Below are 20,790 nucleotides of genomic sequence, written 5' to 3'. Positions count from 1 at the left end.
GTAGCTAATGGTTCTCAATCTGATCCAGGGACTCCCCAAGGAAAAGGTTCAGGAAAGAAACTTCTCAGCCTGCCCATTACTAGACAGTCTAGCATAGTTGGTACAGAGGTTGAATCACACCATACTAATGGTGTGCTCTCACATTATACTGGTAGCCAAGCTGTTAGGGTGCCCTCTGTAAGGGACAGGTCTCCTTCTGTTCATTCCCATCATACCTCTGTATCTAGAAATGTCCCTCCCATCCACCCTGATGACAGATTGTTAGAAAGGGAGCTCAATAGATTGAGAGTGGAACAAACCAGACTGAAGCTCAAGAAGCAACAGCTGGATTTGGATAGACAGTCTTTAGAAATAGAGAGGGAAAGACAGAAGTTGGGTTTAGAAACCCATGGTGGCAGCAGCAGTATTCCCCATAGTCATCCTGCAAAAGAGCATGATTCCAGGAATCTGCACAAGATAGTTCCCCCTTATAAGGAGGGGGATGACATTAACAAGTGGTTTGCTGCACTTGAGAGGGCCTGTGCTGTACAGGATGTCCCTCAAAAGCAGTGGGCTGCTATCCTATGGCTATCATTTAGTGGAAAAGGTAGGGATAGGCTCCTTACAGTGAAAGAAAATGATGCCAATAATTTCCAAGTTCTTAAGAATGCACTCCTGGATGGTTATGGCTTAACCACTGAACAGTACAGGATAAAGTTCAGAGAGACCAAAAAGGAGTCTTCACAAGACTGGGTTGATTTCATTGACCATTCAGTGAAGGCCTTGGAGGGGTGGTTACATGGCAGTAAAGTTACTGATTATGACAGCCTGTATAACTTAATCCTGAGAGAGCATATTCTTAATAATTGTGTGTCTGATTTGTTGCACCAGTACTTGGTGGACTCTGATCTGACCTCTCCCCAAGAATTGGGAAAGAAGGCAGACAAATGGGTCAGAACAAGAGTGAACAGAAAAGTTCATACAGGGGGTGACAAAGATGGCAACAAAAAGAAGGATGGTAAGTCTTCTGACAAGGGTGGGGACAAATCTAAAAATGAGTCTTCATCAGGCCCACAAAAACACTCTGGTGGGGGTGGTGGGCCCAAATCCTCCTTTAATCAGAACAAGGAAAAGAAACCATGGTGCTATTTATGTAAAATAAAAGGCCATTGGACAACAGATCCCAGTTGTCCAAAGAAAGGCACCACAGCTCCTACCACTACAACCCCTACTGCTACACCTAGTGTCCCTACTAATAGCAGTGGTGGTGGGAGCAAACCTACTAATAGCCAATCCAAGGGAGTAGCTGGGCTCACTTTTGGTAATTTAGTTGGGGTTGGTCTGATTAGGGAGACCACAGAGGCTACTTTAGTCTCTGAAGGGGCTATTGATTTAGCCACTTTGGTTGCTTGCCCCCATAACTTTGAGAAGTACAAGCAACTAACCCTAATAAATGGTGTTGAGGTCCAGGCCTACAGGGACACAGGTGCCAGTGTCACAATGGTGATTGAGAAACTGGTGCACCCTGAACAACACATACTTGGACACCAGTACCAAGTAACCGATGCTCACAACATAACACAAAGCCACCCCATGGCTGTTGTAAATCTCAACTGGGGGGGGGTAACTGGTCCAAAGAAAGTTGTGGTAGCTTCAGATTTACCTGTAGACTGTCTATTAGGGAATGATTTGGAGACATCAGCTTGGTCAGATGTGGAGTTGGAGGCCCATGCAGCAATGCTGGGCATCCCAGGGCATATTTTTGCTTTGACAAGGGCTCAGGCCAAAAAGCAAAAAAGACAGGGAAGCTTGGATCCTGGAACAATGGACCAAGTGCTCCCTAAAGCTAGGGCTAGTAGAAGCAAACCACTTCCTACTATCCCTCCCTCTACAGTGGATTCAACTTCTGAGGAAGAAGAATTCCCTCCCTGTGCAGAACCTACACCAGAGGAGCTGGAAGCAGACACTGCTGAGCTTTTAGGTGAAGGGGGGCCTGCCAGGGAGGAGCTGAGTGTGGCACAGCAAACCTGTCCCACATTAGAGGGTATCAGACAGCAAGCTGTCAAACAGGCTAATGGGGATGTCAGTGACTCTCACAGAGTTTACTGGGAGGACAACCTCTTGTACACTGAGCATAGGGATCCTAAACCTGGAGCTGCCAGGAGATTAGTGATTCCTCAGGAGTACAGAAAGTTCCTCCTAACACTGGCACATGACATTCCCTTAGCTGGGCACCTGGGTCAAATGAAAACTTGGGACAGATTGGTACCATTGTTTCATTGGCCTAGGATGTCTGAGGACACAAAGGAATTTTGTAAGTCCTGTGAAACCTGTCAAGCCAGTGGCAAGACAGGTGGCACTCCAAAGGCACCCCTTATCCCACTGCCTGTGGTTGGGGTTCCCTTTGAAAGGGTAGGGGTTGACATAGTTGGCCCCCTTGACCCTCCTACTGCTTCAGGCAATAGGTTTATCTTAGTGGTAGTGGACCATGCCACAAGATATCCTGAAGCTATTCCTTTAAGGACCACTACAGCTCCTGCAGTGGCAAAGGCCCTCCTGGGAATATTTTCCAGAGTGGGCTTCCCAAAGGAAGTGGTATCAGACAGGGGAAGCAATTTCATGTCTGCATACTTAAAGGCCATGTGGAAGGAGTGTGGTGTAACGTACAAGTTCACAACACCCTATCATCCACAAACAAATGGACTGGTGGAGAGATTTAATAAAACTCTCAAAGGCATGATTATGGGACTCCCTGAAAAACTCCGCAGGAGATGGGATATCCTTCTACCATGCCTCCTTTTTGCCTACAGGGAGGTACCCCAGAAAGGAGTGGGCTTCAGCCCCTTTGAACTTCTTTTTGGACACCCTGTTAGGGGTCCACTCACACTTGTAAAGGAGGGTTGGGAACAACCTTTAAAAGCTCCTAAGCAGGATATTGTGGATTATGTACTTGGCCTCAGATCAAGGATGGCTGAGTACATGAAAAAGGCCAGTAAAAACCTTCAGGCCAGCCAAGAGCTCCAGAAGCAATGGCATGATCAGAAGGCTGTTTTGGTTCAGTACCAACCAGGGCAGAAAGTGTGGGTCTTGGAGCCTGTGGCCCCAAGAGCACTCCAAGATAAATGGAGTGGACCCCACAAAATTGTTGAAAAGAAGGGTGAAGTCACCTACTTGGTTGACTTAGGCACTGCCAGGAGTCCCCTTAGGGTGCTCCATGTCAACCGCCTGAAACCCTACTATGACAGGGCTGATCTCACCCTGCTCATGGCAACAGATGAGGGACAGGAAGAAGACAGTGATCCTCTACCTGATCTCTTCTCTTCCACAGAACAAGATGCTCTTGTGGAAGGGGTAGTTTTGGCTGATTGTCTTACTGCTGAGCAGAAAGACAATTGCATAAATCTCCTAGGACAATTTTCAGAACTCTTCTCCACTGTGCCAGGCACCACTTCTTGGTGTGAGCACACTATAGATACTGGAGACAGTTTACCTGTCAAAAGTAAGATCTATAGGCAGCCTGACCATGTCAGGGACTGCATAAAGCAAGAAGTTCAGAAAATGTTGGAACTAGGAGTGGTTGAGCACTCTGACAGTCCATGGGCTTCTCCTGTGGTACTGGTACCAAAACCCAATTCTAAAGATGGAAAGAAGGAAATGAGGTTTTGTGTAGACTATAGAGGTCTCAACTTAGTAACCAAAACTGATGCTCACCCTATACCCAGGGCAGATTAGCTTATAGATACACTGGCATCTGCCAAGTATCTAAGCACTTTTGATTTGACTGCAGGGTATTGGCAGATCAAATTGTCAGAAGATGCTAAACCTAAGACTGCATTTTCTACCATTGGAGGACATTACCAGTTTACTGTAATGCCTTTTGGTTTGAAAAATGCACCTGCCACTTTTCAGAGGTTGGTGAACACAGTCCTGCAAGGGCTGGAAGCTTTCAGTGCAGCATATTTGGACGATATAGCTGTCTTTAGCTCCAGCTGGGATGATCACCTGGTCCACCTTTGGAAAGTTTTGGAGGCCCTGCAAAAGGCAGGCCTCACTATCAAGGCCTCAAAGTGCCAGATAGGGCAGGGTAAGGTGGTTTATCTGGGACACCTTGTTGGTGGGGAACAGATTGCACCACTTCAGGGGAAAATCCAAACTATTATTGATTGGGTTCCCCCTACCACTCAGACTCAGGTGAGAGCCTTCCTAGGCCTCACTGGGTATTACAGGAGGTTCATTAAGAACTATGGCTCCATTGCAGCCCCTCTTAATGACCTCACATCCAAGAAAATGCCTAAAAAGGTATTATGGACAGCAAACTGTCAGAAAGCTTTTGAGGAGCTGAAGCAGGCCATGTGCTCTGCACCTGTCCTGAAAAGCCCTTGTTACTCTAAAAAATTCTATGTCCAAACTGATGCATCTGAATTAGGAGTAGGGGCAGTCCTATCACAACTTAATTCTGAGGGCCAGGATCAACCTGTTGCTTTTATTAGTAGAAGGTTGACCCCTAGAGAAAAGCGTTGGTCTGCCATTGAGCGGGAGGCCTTTGCTGTGGTCTGGGCTCTGAAGAAGTTGAGGCCATACCTGTTTGGCACTCACTTCATTGTTCAGACAGACCACAAACCTCTACTTTGGCTAAAACAAATGAAAGGTGAAAATCCTAAATTGTTGAGGTGGTCCATATCCCTACAGGGAATGGACTATACAGTGGAACATAGACCTGGGAGTAGCCACTCCAATGCAGATGGACTCTCCAGATATTTCCACTTAGACAATGAAGACTCATCAGGTAATGGCTAGTCTTATTGTCCTTCGTTTGGGGGGGGGGGTTGTGTAGGAAAGTACCATCTTGCCTGGCATGTTACCCCCATTTTTCACTGAATATATGTTGTTTTAGTTGTATGTGTCACTGGGACCCTGGTAACCCAGGGCCCCAGTGCTCATAAGTGTTCCTGAATGTGTTACCTGTGTAGTGACTAACTGTCTCACTGAGGCTCTGCTAATCAGAACCTCAGTGGTTATGCTCTCTCATTTCTTTCCAAATTGTCACTGACAGGCTAGTGACCATTTTTACCAAGTTACATTGGCTTACTGGAACACCCTTATAATTCCCTAGTATATGGTACTGAGGTACCCAGGGTATTGGGGTTCCAGGAGATCCCTATGGGCTGCAGCATTTTTTTTGCCACCCATAGGGAGCTCAGACAATTCTTACACAGGCCTGCCACTGCAGCCTGAGTGAAATAACGTCCACGTTATTTCACAGCCATTTTACACTGCACTTAAGTAACTTATAAGTCACCTATATGTCTAACCTTTACCTGGTAAAGGTTAGGTGCAAAGTTACTTAGTGTGAGGGCACCCTGGCACTAGCCAAGGTGCCCCCACATTGTTCAGAGCCAATTCACTGAACTTTGTGAGTGCGGGGACACCATTACACGCGTGCACTACATATAGGTCACTACCTATATGTAGCTTCACAATGGTAACTCCGAATATGGCCATGTAACATGTCTATGATCATGGAATTGCCCCCTCTATGCCATCCTGGCATGGTTGGCACAATCCCATGATCCCAGTGGTCTGTAGCACAGACCCTGGTACTGCCAGACTGCCCTTCCTGGGGTTTCACTGCAGCTGCTGCTGCTGCCAACCCCTCAGACAGGCAGCTGCCCTCCTGGGGTCCAGCCAGGCCTGGCCCAGGATGGCAGAACAAAGAACTTCCTCTGAGAGAGGGTGTGACACCCTCTCCCTTTGGAAAATGGTGTGAAGGCAGGGGAGGAGTAGCCTCCCCCAGCCTCTGGAAATGCTTTGTTGGGCACAGATGTGCCCAATTCTGCATAAGCCAGTCTACACCGGTTCAGGGACCCCTTAGCCCCTGCTCTGGCGCGAAACTGGACAAAGGAAAGGGGAGTGACCACTCCCCTGACCTGCACCTCCCCTGGGAGGTGTCCAGAGCTCCTCCAGTGTGCTCCAGACCTCTGCCATCTTGGAAACAGAGGTGCTGCTGGCACACTGGACTGCTCTGAGTGGCCAGTGCCACCAGGTGACGTCAGAGACTCCTGCTGATAGGCTCCTTCAGGTGTTAGTAGCCTTTCCTCTCTCCTAGGTAGCCAAACCCTCTTTTCTGGCTATTTAGGGTCTCTGTCTCTGGGGAAACTTTAGATAACGAATGCATGAGCTCAGCCGAGTTCCTCTGCATCTCTCTCTTCACCTTCTGATAAGGAAACGACCGCTGACCGCGCTGGAAGCCTGCAAACCTGCAACATAGTAGCAAAGACGACTACTGCAACTCTGTAACGCTGATCCTGCCGCCTTCTCGACTGTTTTCCTGCTTGTGCATGCTGTGGGGGTAGTCTGCCTCCTCTCTGCACCAGAAGCTCCGAAGAAATCTCCCGTGGGTTGACGGAATCTTCCCCCTGCAACCGCAGGCACCAAAAAGCTGCATTACCGGTCCCTTGGGTCTCCTCTCAGCACGACGAGCGAGGTCCCTCGAATCCAGCGACGCTGTCCAAGTGACCCCCACAGTCCAGTGACTCTTCAGCCCAAGTTTGGTGGAGGTAAGTCCTTGCCTCACCTCGCTGGGCTGCATTGCTGGGAACCGCGACTTTGCAGCTACTCCGGCCCCTGTGCACTTCCGGCGGAAATCCTTTGTGCACAGCCAAGCCTGGGTCCACGGCACTCTAACCTGCATTGCACGACTTTCTAAGTTGGTCTCCGGCGACGTGGGACTCCTTTGTGCAACTTCGGCGAGCACCGTTTCACACATCCTTGTAGTGCCTGTTTCTGGCACTTCTCCGGGTGCTACCTGCTTCAGTGAGGGCTCTTTGTCTTGCTTGACGTCCTCTCTCTCTGTAGGTCCAATTGGCGACCTCCTGGTCCCTCCTGGGCCCCAGCAGCGTCCAAAAACGCCAAACGCATGATTTGCGTGTAGCAAGGCTTGTTGGCGTCCATCCGGCGGGAAAATACTTCTGCACGACTCTCCAAGGCAAGGGGGATCCGTCCACCAAAGGGGACATCTCTGGCCCTTTTCGTTCCTGCAGAAACCTCAGCTTCTTCTGTCCAGTCGAAGCTTCTTTGCACCCGCAGCTGGCATTTCCTGGGCATCTGCCCATCTCCGACTTGCTTGTGACTTTTGGACTTGGTCCCCTTGTTCCACAGGTACCCTAGATTGGAAATCCACCATTGTTGCATTGCTGGTTTGTGTCTTTCCTGCATTATTCCTCTAACACGACTATTTTGTCCTTAGGGGAACTTTAGTGCACTTTGCACTCACTTTTCAGGGTCTTGGGGAGGGTTATTTTGCTAACTCTCACTATTGTCTAATAGTCCCAGCGACCCTCTACAAGGTCACATAGGTTTGGGGTCCATTCGTGGTTCACATTCCACTTTTGGAGTATATGGTTTGTGTTGCCCCTATCCCTATGTTTCCCCATTGCATCCTATTGTAACTATACATTGTTTGCACTGTTTTCTAAGACTATACTACATATTTTTGCTATTGTGTATATATATCTTGTGTATATTTCCTATCCTCTCACTGAGGGTACACTCTAAGATACTTTGGCATATTGTCATAAAAATAAAGTACCTTTATTTTTAGTATAACTGTGTATTGTGTTTTCTTATGATATTGTGCATATGACACTAAGTGGTACTGTAGTAGCTTCACACGTCTCCTAGTTCAGCCTAAGCTGCTCTGCTAAGCTACCATTATCTATCAGCCTAAGCTGCTAGACACCCTATACACTAATAAGGGATAACTGGGCCTGGTGCAAGGTGCAAGTACCCCTTGGTACTCACTACAAGCCAGTCCAGCCTCCTACACCACCGTCACCACCCACAGATCCCTGGGGAGTTCACCCCTTTCATATGTATGGATGTGCATCTTGTGGGGGGAGGTACCACTCTTGCAGATAGTTGGCATAGAAACTCTACCATTGGGCCTGGTGCCTTCTCACTTTAAAGCTGGGAGAGAGCCAAACTGATATCCTCCTCTGCCAAGTCTGTTTCTAGCTTGTGCTTTCCCCTTCTCCAGCTTTATACAGGTGAAATCTCTAACAAAGGCCTTTATCACTGATTCCCTTGGCTCTCCATATAAAACTCATGGAGTTATCCTTCCATGACCTCGGCTATAGGCTCAGATGCCTGCACTCTATCACCTTGCGGTCCACTAATTCAATTATGTGTGATCTTGCCGCTTTTCTTGTAGCTAACTGTGCCAAGAGTTTCCCTGCCTTATTCCCTACTTCGTATAGCCTCCGATGCCTGGCTTAGTATGTTAGTTTAACCTTGTTTGTCACATCGCTTTATACTCTGCCCTCTGCTGTTTCAGGGGATGAGTTATCTCATCATTTTGCAATTGAAACTGTCTAGCCTCCAATTGTTGGATCTCTCATTCCAGGTCCTTGCACTCCCTCACCCTTTTCCTTTCATCTTGGGTTTAGTGGGCTCCTGCCCCCCCAGACACTTTTAAGACATCCGTCTTCAGTGCTTTGCAGTCTGTTGTGGTCTTTGCAGCATCCTCTATCACGAGTTTATTGTGTTTCTGGGGAAGTAGTATCACTTTACTCCTACTTTTCAGAGTCTTGGCTTGGGGTATCTTGGACACCCTTAGTGTTTTCTTACACTCCCAGCAACCCTCTACACACTACACTAGCCTAGGGGTCCATTCGTGGTTCGCATTGTACTTTCAGAGTATATGGTTTGTGTTGGCCCTAGGCCTATTGCAACCTATTGTATTCTACAGTGTTTGCACTATTTTTCTAACTGTTTACTTACCTGATTTTGGTTTGTGTGTATATTTTGTGTATTTTACTTACGTCCTAGGGGAGTATATCCTCTGAGATATTTTTGGCACATTGTCACTAATATAAAGTACCTTTATTTTTAGTAACTCTGAGTATTGTGTTTCTTGTGATATAGTACTATATGATATAAGTGGTATAGTAGGAGCTTTGCTTGTCTCCTAGTTCAGCCTAAGCTGCTCTGCTATAGCTACGTCTATCAGCCTAAGCTGCTAGAACACTACTAATCTACTAATAAGGGATACATGGACCTGGCACAAGGTGTAAGTACCATCAGGTACCCACTATAAGCCAGGCCAGCCTCGTACACACAAGTCCAGTGTTCTTGCACCATAGGAAAATGGAGATTGGTTATAGAACAGTCAACAGGTTGTATCTGTGGCACACAAAGGGAACAGTTCAGGAGAGGTTTGCTTCCTGGAAGTGGGTTTGGTCTTGGCATCTGCTCCTGCAGGATGTCTGGGTGGACATCCATGCTTGCGGGGGTGTTATTCAGCTATAGATGGGATATCTGAGGCATACCCTTCCCCTGACAGGGCCTCCATTCCACTAGCAGCCGCTGATGTAGAAGGGTCTGATGTATCATTGCTAGTGGAAGGGGCCACATGTTGGGTATAAGACCTACTCAAAGTGTTATTCAAGTCTCTCAGACCCCCTGCAATGGAAGCCAAGAGGGCATTTTGTACCTGCCACTGCTGCATGACTTCCTAGTGGTTATCCCTCTGCAGCTCTTGGATTTCCCCCAACATGATGATAGCTTGGCCCATCATGCTTTGGGAACTTTGGTAGGCTCCCAAGACTAGGGAGATGGTATCTTGGTTAGTAGTGTCCCTTTAAGATCACATCCACTGGCCCACAGTATCCTTCCCACACACCCTGACCCCATGTGCCTGGGCCCCGCAAAGGGTGCCCACTCCCAGTGGTGGCAGGTCCTTCATTGTCAGGGGTGGCAAGGTGAGACTCAGGTACCTGTACTGTGGGGCACACAATGGATGACACAGTCCTTTGAACACAGGTTAGGGAGTGATTGGTTGCCTGTGATGTAGATTCAACAAGGCTGGGAGGAGTTGCTGTGGGCAGGGTGAGGCTGACAGTTTGACTGACAAGGTGTCCCAGATGGGCTAGGTTCTTCGTCAGTGTCCAGACATCCAGGGGTTCTGTCCTCACTGGTCCTTCATCCAGAGGGGTAGTGGCAGTATCTGGTATCATTTCCATGGTGAAAATGGCAAGTAGAACACAGAGGGAGTGGAACACAGAGTTCAGGTTACAATGGGGGTATTGTAGCAATTGTGTGAGTTGCAGGCAGTGCCTTGGCATGATCCCCAGCAATGACATTGACAGCTGAGGTACTATGTAACTTGCATACAACATGACACTCTGGGGGTCATTCTGACCCTGGCGGCCGGTGGCCACCAGGGCCACCGACCACGGGAGCACCGCCAACAGGCTGGCGGTGCTCCCACGAGCATTCTGACCGGGGCGGTTCAGCCGCGGTCAGAAGCGGAAAGTCGGCGGTCTCCCGCCGACTTTCCGCTGCTCGGGGGAATTCTCCATAGCTGCGGAGCGCGCTCCGCAGCCATGGGGATTCTGACACCCCCTACCGCCATCCTGTTCCTGGCGGGTCTCCCGCCAGGAACAGGATGGCGGTAGGGGGTGCCGCGGGGCCCCTGGGGGCCCCTGCAGTGCCCATGCCTATGGCATGGGCACTGCAGGGGCCCCCGTAAGAGGGCCCCGCAAAGTATTTCAGTGTCTGCCATGCAGACACTGAAATACGCGACGGGTGCAAACTGCACCCGTCGCACCCCTGCAACTACGCCGGCTCAATTCTGAGCCGGCGTCCTCGTTGCAGGGGCATTTCCTCTGGGCCGGCGGGCGCTCTTTTGGAGAGCGCCCGCCGGCCCAGAGGAAATGTTAGAATGGCCGCTGCTGTCTTGTGACCGCGGTGCGGTCATTTGGCGGCGGAACCTTGGCGGACGGCCTCCGCCGTCCGCCAAGGTTAAAATCAGGCCCTCTGTATCTTCAATTCCACACACCATGTTTTATGCTGGTAAACCATGTTGGTGGTGATTGTAGAGCTGATGGCATCTGATATTGTCAGATTATTGACATGACTGTTCACCTCTGTTACCCAGTGAACTGTCTGGCATGATAGCTGGCATACATATGAGCTGTAGAATGCACATTGGTGTCCTTGTAGGAACACAGTATATGAGTTCACAACGGATATTTACCTGTATCTGTATGTGCTGCATGTGCATCCACTCAGCCACTTGACTTTCCAAACCAGGTTAGTATGTTTCTATCTTTGAATCTTTGATCTGTGGCCATTATAAATGGACACTCAGCTATAGCTGTGTTTTGTTCGGAATGTTAGCGTGAGTGAGCCATTACACTGCTGTCATTGCCATGTACTGTTTCATACTAGTACATTCAAGATGGGTTATATCAGATATTGCTTTGACATGCATGACAAGTAATATTTGGTGCAGTGTGCTGGTGTTGACTATGTTGGGATTTAGCATTTTGGGAGTTGTAGTGCTATGTTTAGCCAGTGGTTAACATGCCATTTCCAAGAGCTGTGAGCCAGATGTGTGTAGTGGACACGTGGCATGCCAGGGAGGGGTATTAGGTGATTTTGAGAGAATTGCAGTTGGTGGAATGTAATTTGGGGTGGATGTAGATGATGCGGGTGCATGCAGGACAAGACAATTGTGTGACATTAATTTTGCTGGTACTTATCAGACTCCACTCCCCCAGGTATCCCTGTCAGGCCCTCAGGATTCAGGATGTCCAAGACCTTTTACTCCCAAAATGTGAAAGTAGGGTGAGGAGGTGGGGGCCCAACACCAGTCTTGTATAGTGCAAGCTGGTGCCTGGATGCCATGTAATGTACCTTGCACCTAAGGTCATTTTCCTCTTCCTGATGTCCTCCCTTGTGCGTGGACAACTGCCTACAGAATTGACCCTATCAACTATCCTTTGCCACAACTCCATTTTCCTGGCAATAGATATTTGTTGGATCTGTGCTCTGAACAGGTGTGGCTCTACTCTTATAATTTAATCCACAATGACCCTCAACTCCTCATCAGTGCAACATGGGTGTTTTGTGGAGACATGGGAGTGATTGTGTAGACAGTGTGGTTGTGTTCAATGTGACAGGGTGCAGAGTTAGGTAAATGGTAAGGTGAAGGTGCTGTGATGTGAGTTGGTGACTGGTGCTGTGGACTGTGCGTGGTACTAATATGTGTGTTGTGTATGTAGTGCAGGTGTGTGATGTGTGTGTATGGTGTTCAGGTTGCAAAGGATTGTGGGTTGCATAGGTGTGTGTTACATAGTGCAGAGTGTGGGTGTGTCAGGCGTGTGGACGGGTTTCAGTTGTGGGCATCCAATGTGGTGCAGTGTGATATTAGTTGAGACAACCACAGTTCGCACTGCCAATGGTTTTTCCCCATGAACAACCGCTGTTGTGATTTGTGGATCCTAATATGATGGGAGAATTTTTGTCGGGCTGGTGGTGCTTTTGGTGGGACCACCTCTTTTCTGTTGTTAGAAATGGTGTCTGTGGTTGTCAGTTAGTTTGCACTCTGTCCAAGCAGGGACCCTTACTCTAGTCAAGGTAAAGCAGAAACACCTGGTTAACCCCCCGCTAGCACTCTTGGGCCCATATTTATACTTTTTGACGCAATACTGCACCGATGCAGTTTTGCGTCAAAAATATTACCGCCGGCTAATGCCATTTCTGTGCGCCGTGCAGGCGTAAAATTTATACTCTGACGCACAGAAACACAAACCACAGGTGTGAGTCATTTTATTTGACGCACACCGCAGAGTCACGTCGTAAAGGAAAACAACGTTAACGCAGCGGAAATGACTGTGAGCCAATTTACGACACTGCAAACCGGATATGCTGCATTTTTTGACGCAATAGAGTAAAAATTCGCCGGCAGCACAGCCATTACAGCAGAGGAGAGCCAAAATGGATCCCAGATGCCTGTACAGACCCCAGGAAGATGACAACAGACCAGGAACCAGCCAGGAGGACCCACACAAGACCCAGGACAGGGAGAAGAAGAAAAGAAAGTGTCGCTTCAGTGCAGCGGAGCAAGAAATTCTGGTTAAAGAGGTGACGGAACACCAGCACCAACTGTTTGTCACCTCAAAGTTGCCAATCAGTAGGAGAGAGGCAATATGGCAACAAATTGTTTACAAGATTAACAGTGTGGCAGAAGTACTCAGAACAGTCATTGAGTGCAAGAAACGCCGCATTACTGCAAGCGCAGGACCAAGGAAAATATGTCCAGGAACAGGATGCAGCACTACAAACTGGAACTGGGAGTCCAACACCACAAGAGCCCCTGGACCACATGGAGGAGATTGTCGCAGCCGCCATCCCTGAGGAAATCGTCACAGGTATTAAAGGACAGGACAGCGCAGACTACCAGGACACCACGCACATGCAGGGTAAGTCACATGGGGAATTAAAATACACTAATGTTAACTGCAACCGGGGGGTGGGAATACCTACTACACAAAGCATGTAAGTCATCATATACATGGAGTGGCATGGGTAAAGGGGCATGGCCCTTTCAGAGAAAACCTGGGGATGCTGCCATGCCAAAGATGTAACAAAGGTAAAGCCACGCCAGGAGGGAAGGGCACAACGTCAAACTTAAATCCCATCACACGTCAGCCACTATACTCCCTACATTAACTAGGGCCCAATTAACAACCTCTAGCCATACCGACAACTGGAATGTAACATTGACAACAGTTGCCACGACCACCTCCGCTGTGTGTGCTGGTCAAGTAGCCAATGGTAGTAACGTCCCCATGGATCATACACAACCAAATTAGAGGGTTTAGGGTGACAACGTTAACAATGCCCTGAAACAAGACAAATGTTCTAGTCCTGTCAAATGTAAATGCCCATAGTTGCCGCAAACATCAGCCAATGTCATCAACATTAGGAGGTATACAGCACTAAGGTCACACCCATGCTGCATATTTCAGGGTCCATCCTGTGCCTGGGTCACAATGCAAAATCCCAAATGTCATACTGCTCAGACAACAGCATTGAGGGGGAGGACACATGTAACTGGTCACTGAAATACACCTGCACAGACAGAGGAGGACATAGGACACTGCTATGACTACCAGGGCAATCCAATGTACCACACATTCACCAACATCAGCTGTACACATTACCAGTGCTGACATCCATATTGTGCCATAACAATGCTATGCAACTACATATAGGTGGATATGAAAGATCAGAGACTGAGGCAGGTCCAGATTGCTAAGTGTGCTGCTAGTGCCATCAGAACACCCACAGCCAGTGAAAGATCTCATAATGAGAATGGAAGTAGGGGGAAAGTTGAATAGGACAAGAAGGTGGCAATTCACTATTTGGCCAGAACCAACACCTAGAGGAAATGATGCTGACAAGTCTATTAACTGACCACAATACATGTGCCATGCAGGTGGGGCATAGGCCTGGGAGAATGCCAATCTGAAAGACAGGAACAATGAACAGGAACCAAGATCACAATGTGAAAATCATCACAAGGCAGGCATGTCACATCACAAATGCCACAACACAGACACACTAATTGTACCGTATTCCATTGCAGAGGACGATGGATCTCCTGTGGATATGCCTGTCTAGGACTACCCTGATGACATGGATGACAAGCTGACAAACATCAGACACCAGACCCTCCAAGATGTCCTTGGAACCCCCCAGACACCACCTTCAGTCACAAGGAGGAGCACAGAACAAGCAGCCATCGCAGAGGATCCACCCACCACCCCAATTGTACAACCTGCCAGCTCCAATACAGCTGAGGACTCTGACGACACTGGCACCAGCTTTGAGAGAACTGTAGTCAGAGTACAGCGGGAGCTGGCCAAGGAGGTGCGGGTGGGGATGCAAACTATGGCAGCCAGCCTTGAGGGGGTGCGTTCATGCATGATGTCAACTGAAGAACAGACAGCAGCTATGCAAGGGCAAACAACTATCTTGCAGGAAGTAGAAAAAAGGCTGAAGGAAATCAGCACAGCTGTAATACAGTTGACCCAACACCTACAACAGCAATCCTGTCAACGTGTGCACGAATACAACATTGAACCCCTCAGGGCCGACCTGGCTGCCTACCATTGTGATGTGGCTGCTATTCTGAAGAACCAGCAGATCCTCCTTGCTGCAGTACTGCCCCCACAGGTAGCAGCTACCTGTGGGGGTAGCAGCTACCTGTGTCCACGTCTACACACACTGAGGTGTGTGTTGCCCCTTCACAACCACCACCAACAAGGGCAGAGGAGGCAACACACACATCAGAAGATGAAGACCAGGAACAGATCACCTTCACACATAAACGTACCCGGAAACACTAGTCCCTGCCACATGGCCACCTATTACCAAGGTCCTGCGCTTTGCAACATGCCAGTCTTGCCACCACTGTACTCAAGCACTGTTCTTCAGCCCACTGTTTATCTTGTCAGCCTGCCCAGAGATTGTCTCTCACTAACTCATTGGCAAGGCCTGTCCCTCTGCACTGTCTGACACTTCACCCCAGCAAGTCCAATGAAATGTCCTTTTGCACTTGTGTAGGATCACAATGGAAGATGTCACTGTAATGGACTCACAATCATGGACAATGTACATATAGCACTACAGCACTTTTCAATAAATAGCACTTACACAACCACTTTGTCTCTGTGTAATGTGACACATCAACCGTGCAGTAGATCACTGAATTTTTCCTCCTGTCAAATATCATAGATTGTCAATACAACTGTCCAGAAATAATGTCGGCTGATACCTATGCACAGTGGCCTGGATTCTCCCATACTCTGCCCTTCCTGAGGGTAATATCTGAGGAAAGGAGAAACTATACACCATAATGCTGTGTTGGACAGATCAACCCTTCCACAAGGGATATCTAAACCATAAAATAGTGCCTTCAAAATGTTGCTTCAATGCAAAACCAACATATGCAACATTGCCCACAAATATAAGCGTGCAGTCACCAAACTGCATGAATGGAGGTGTATGAGTATACATCCAAAATGTGATCATGCTGGTCAGTGTAACAAATGATCTATGTGAGTTATGTACACTATACTACAAGAGAGTTTAATACAACTCACCTTATAAGGGTTTCCTTGGACCTGAGACTGCAGTCAAACATAACACTGTGGCGGTCACTACAACATTGGTGGTAAAGGCCGCGTACCGCTGTGCAGAAGACCGCCAACACACCGCCGCTGCCGTGGAAAACCGCCACATCCATTATGACCCACAGCACGGAATCCACCAAAATTCAGACACCCACACATGTCCGCCACACCAAAGGTCAGTGATAAACTGGCGATAACAAAACCTCCACTGTCACGCCAACAGAAATACGCCCACACTATCATGACACACGAATCCACGTGGCGGTCTTTCAACCGCGGTATTCCATTGGCGGTACACACCGCTGCGCTCAAAATACACACACTCCTACAAAACACATCCACATTGGACAATTCGAAATGCACACACCTGATACACATACACACACCACTCCCACACACCCAATACTATATAAAACGCACACCCACATCACCCACAAACCCTTACGACAACAAATCATGAACGAAGGCCAGATAGAGACACCACCATCAACAATACAAGCATCCACAGGCAAACAACACCATCACCCACCTAACTTCCACGTACCGCACACTACACACCACTACATATCAGCACACTTATCACCCCACACACCACCCCACACATCACTTGCACCACCCCATGGCACGGCAACGACACCCCAGGTTCTCGGAGGAGGAGCTCAGGGTCATGGTGGAGGAAATCGTCCGGGTAGAGCCACAGCTATTCGGATCACAGGTGCAGCACACCTCAATTGCAAGGAAGATGGAGCTAAGGCGAAGAATAGTGGACAGGGTCAACACAGTGGGACAGCACCCAAGAAATCGGGAGGACATCAGGAAGAGGTGGAACGACCTACGGGGGAAGGTGTGTTCCGTGGTCTCAAGACACCACCTGGTGGTTCAGCGGACTGGTTGGCAGACCCCCACCTCCTCCCCCACAGCTAACAACATGGGAGGAGCAGGTCTTGGCGATTCTGCATCCTGAGGGCCTCGAAGGAGTAGGTGGAGGAATGGACTCTGGTAAGTCAAATCTTAACTATTACATCCCCCACCCTACCTGCATGCCAGCACAAACCCCCACGCTCACCCCCATCACTCTAACTCCTCACAAATATCCCAACATCACAAACCACACATCCTAACACCAAGCCCTGCATGCAACAACAAAGCATGGACACCCATCACTAAAGCATGCCCACTGCACATACCCATACACCCCCCTAAACCATCATCACACAAGGTCCCACACAGGAATGCAAGCACTGGGGTACACGGTCACCCACCCATTGCACACCATGCCACACACAGATGTAATAAACATCCTTTTATACCCCTGCAGGACCCCTACCCAACGTCACGGGGCAGGAGGGTCCACACATGTTCACACCACCAACCGAAGAGGCCCACAGTGATGACATCACCTCTGTCCAACTGGATCTAGATGACCAGCCCGGCCCATCGGGGACCTCGGGACAGTCGGTTCCCCACACCCAGTCACAGGCCACCACAGAGCTTCCCCCCTCTGGAAACACCAGCACCTCACCCACCCAGCGGGCCCATACCTCCTTCTCCAGGACATGTCAATCAACAGTGTATCCACCACTACAGGGAACCCAGGCTAACCCACCACCCCAACAACAACAGGCTCCTGGGGGCAGTGGTAGTGGGCACACGATCCAGTGGACGGAGGCCCAGGAACACAGGGGAACTAGGAGGGCTGCTGTGCGACAGGGGGCGGACAGGCCCAGGGAACCCACTCTCCACGAGGCCTTCTCCATCATGGGAGCCTACTACCACTCCCAGGAAACGATGGCAACGGTACTGACAAAGTTTCAGGAGACCCAGCGCCTGCAGGAGGAACAGAATATGGGCTTCAGGGAGGAACCCAGAACCATCAATTCCACCCTGGGCACCATCGTAGGGGTGCTGAAGGAAGTACTCAACACCAGGAGGGACACTGTGGCACTACAAGGGGCCCCTGACACTAGCCTGGACGATGAACTGCCCACCACATCCGCCGGCGCTAGTGGACAGGAGGCACCGCCACAAGACCATCACACCAGCACCCCACCTTGCAGAGGGTGAACCACCTTGCAAACGGTCCCTGAGATCCAGGAACAAGACAGAGAATGATGCCAAGACGCCCGCCAAGAAATGAGACCACCCTGATTGTCACCCTACTGTCCCACTTTGTCACCCTGTCCATCCTTAAACTGCCCCAGCTCCACTTCCTATGCCCATTTGGGCAATGCACCTGTGAGACTAATAGACTGGACTCTGCCATGGACATTCCTCCGCCATCACCCCTCACCATTTTACAACCCCCTCCAATATTGAGCACTTAAATAAACACCCTTAAAGCACAAAACAATCTGGAGTCAGTCTGTGATTTCGGAATACTGTATTAGCAATAACTGTGGCAAAAAGCCCTTTCATTTGTAATGTCAACATACCTATGTCACACAGCTCACAGGTAAGGGAAAGTGACAACCCAGTGACCATACACTGGGTGAAAACGACAGACAGTAGAGAGGCAGTAGTGTTTAAGTACATGTAGTAGGCAGGTCTGTATTCTTACCTGTGTTTCACTGGAAATATTGCTGGATCACTGAGTCCCTGTTGTCCATGTCTTCTTCCTCTGCTTCCTCGTCTTCACTGTCCACAGGCTCCACAGCTGCAACAACACCGCCATCTGGACCATCCTCCTGCAGAAAAGGCACCTGTCATCGCAAAGCCAAGTTGTGAAGCATACAGCAGGATAAGATGATCTGGCACACCTTCTTTGGTGAGTAGAATAGGGATCCACCTGTCATGTGGAGGCACCTGAACCTGGCCTTCAGGAGGCCGAAGGTCCGCTCGATCACCCTCCTAGTTCGCCCATGGGCATCCCTGTAGCGTTCCTTTGCCCTTGTCCTGGGATTCCTCACTGGGGCTAGTAGCCATGACAGGTTGGGTAACCAGAGTCACCTGCAAATGGCGAGGGACAACTGTTAGACACACACTAACCTGGAGGGATATCCCCAGACCTAGACAACCATTCCCACTGACTAGCTTCCAGGTGCTCACCTAATAGCCACACATGGTGCCTCTGGAGTTGACCCATCACATAAGGGATGCTGCTACTCCGCAGGATGTAGGCATCATGCACTGAGCCAGGGAACATGGCATTCACATGGGAGATGTACTGGTCTGCCAAACATACCATCTGTATATTCATGGAATAATAACTCTTCTGGTTTCTGTACACCTGTTCACTCCTGTGGGGGGGGTACCAAAGCCACATGTGTCCCATCAATGGCACCTATGATGTTGGGGATATGTCACAGGGCATATAAATCACCTTTCACTGTAGGCAAATCCTCCACTTGAGGGAAAACGTTGTAGCTCGGCATGTTTTTCAGCAGGGCAGACAACCCTCTGGACAACACGTTGGAAAACATAGGCTGGGACTTCCCTGAATCTATGGCCACTGTTGTTTGAAATGACCCACTTGCAAGGAAATGGAGCACTAACAGCACCTGCACTTGAGGGGGGATTCCTGTGGGATGGCGGATAGCTGACATCACGTCTGGCTCCAACTGGGTACACAGTTCCTGGATTGTGGCACAGTCAAGCCTGTATGTGATTATCACATGTCTTTCCTCCATTGTCGACAGGTCCAGCAACGGTCGGTACACCGGAGGATGCCGCCATCTCCTCACATGTCCCAGAGGACAGTGCCTATGAAGGACAACAGCGAGCACAGAGTCAAACACTCAGAGGTACGTACCCACAGCTTACACAGAACACCATTCATATTCTAAAAAGTGGCCTGTATGTGTGTTGAGTCTAGGCCTAGGTATGTGTGACGCAGTTGAAAATGAAGCCATGTGGACCCCTGAAATGGCAGCTGACTGACCTGTAAAGTGGGACAATGGGATGTGAGGTAACTGCGCTGGCGTTGTACACCATCACAGTAGGCAGTCGAAGACAGCGGCGCAATACTGCATTGGTTAACATTGGACGCTATGGGTCCCAGGAGCCAATTATGATGTACGCTGGCTGTGACGGTAGGCACCTCCGCGGATTTGACCGCCATTTTCTATCTGTTCAATCACTCAATACCTGATCTTCAACAGGAGAAAACCTACACTGCAAGTGCTGCTGTGACCTCAGTCTGGAAGAGACAATGGCTCGAGTGTCTGGGGTAAGTACACTGGGAGCATGCTGTATGGGCTATGCCTGTGTGGAGAGGGGTGGATGAAAGAAGGAAGGGGGGAGAGTGCAGCGTGCATGAAACAATGGTGAGTGCATGTGCCACATGGCAAGGATAGGGATGGGGGCCAATCACTTTGACGGTGCAGTTGGTAATAAGTTTCTCTTCCCCCTGTACAAATCATGTAGGTCAGCACCCACCAGAAAAAATATATTTGGCATGCCATCGCCAAGGACGTCCAGACCCTGAAGGTCTACCACAGACGGAGCACCCACTGCCAGAAAAGATGGGAGGACATTCACCGCTGGAGCAAGAAGACGGCGTAGGCTCAGCTAAGGATGGCCTCCCAACGTGGGAGGGGTGCCCGTCGCACCATGACCCCCCTGATCTTCAGGATCCTGGCGGTGGCATACCCGGAGTTGGATGGGCGCTTCAGGGCATCACAGCAGCCACAAGGGGGTGAGTACACTCGCATTCTGCTGATTTTGCACGCAGTGGAGGTGTCTGGGTGGGGGAGGTGGGCTGTGGGTTTCCCTAGGCCAGGGCGAGTTCCGTAGGCAAGGTCCCTCCGTAAGGCAGGCCATGTGGCACCCCACCGCACCTCTGTAGAGTGCCAAGTACACCTAGTCATGCCCCTGTGTCATCCATGTGTGC

The sequence above is a fragment of the Pleurodeles waltl genome, chromosome 6 (assembly GCF_031143425.1).
Source record: "Pleurodeles waltl isolate 20211129_DDA chromosome 6, aPleWal1.hap1.20221129, whole genome shotgun sequence".
NCBI classification, from domain to species: domain Eukaryota; kingdom Metazoa; phylum Chordata; class Amphibia; order Caudata; family Salamandridae; genus Pleurodeles; species Pleurodeles waltl.
The sequence above is the reverse complement of the archived record's forward strand: the minus strand, read 5'-3'. Positions refer to the sequence as shown.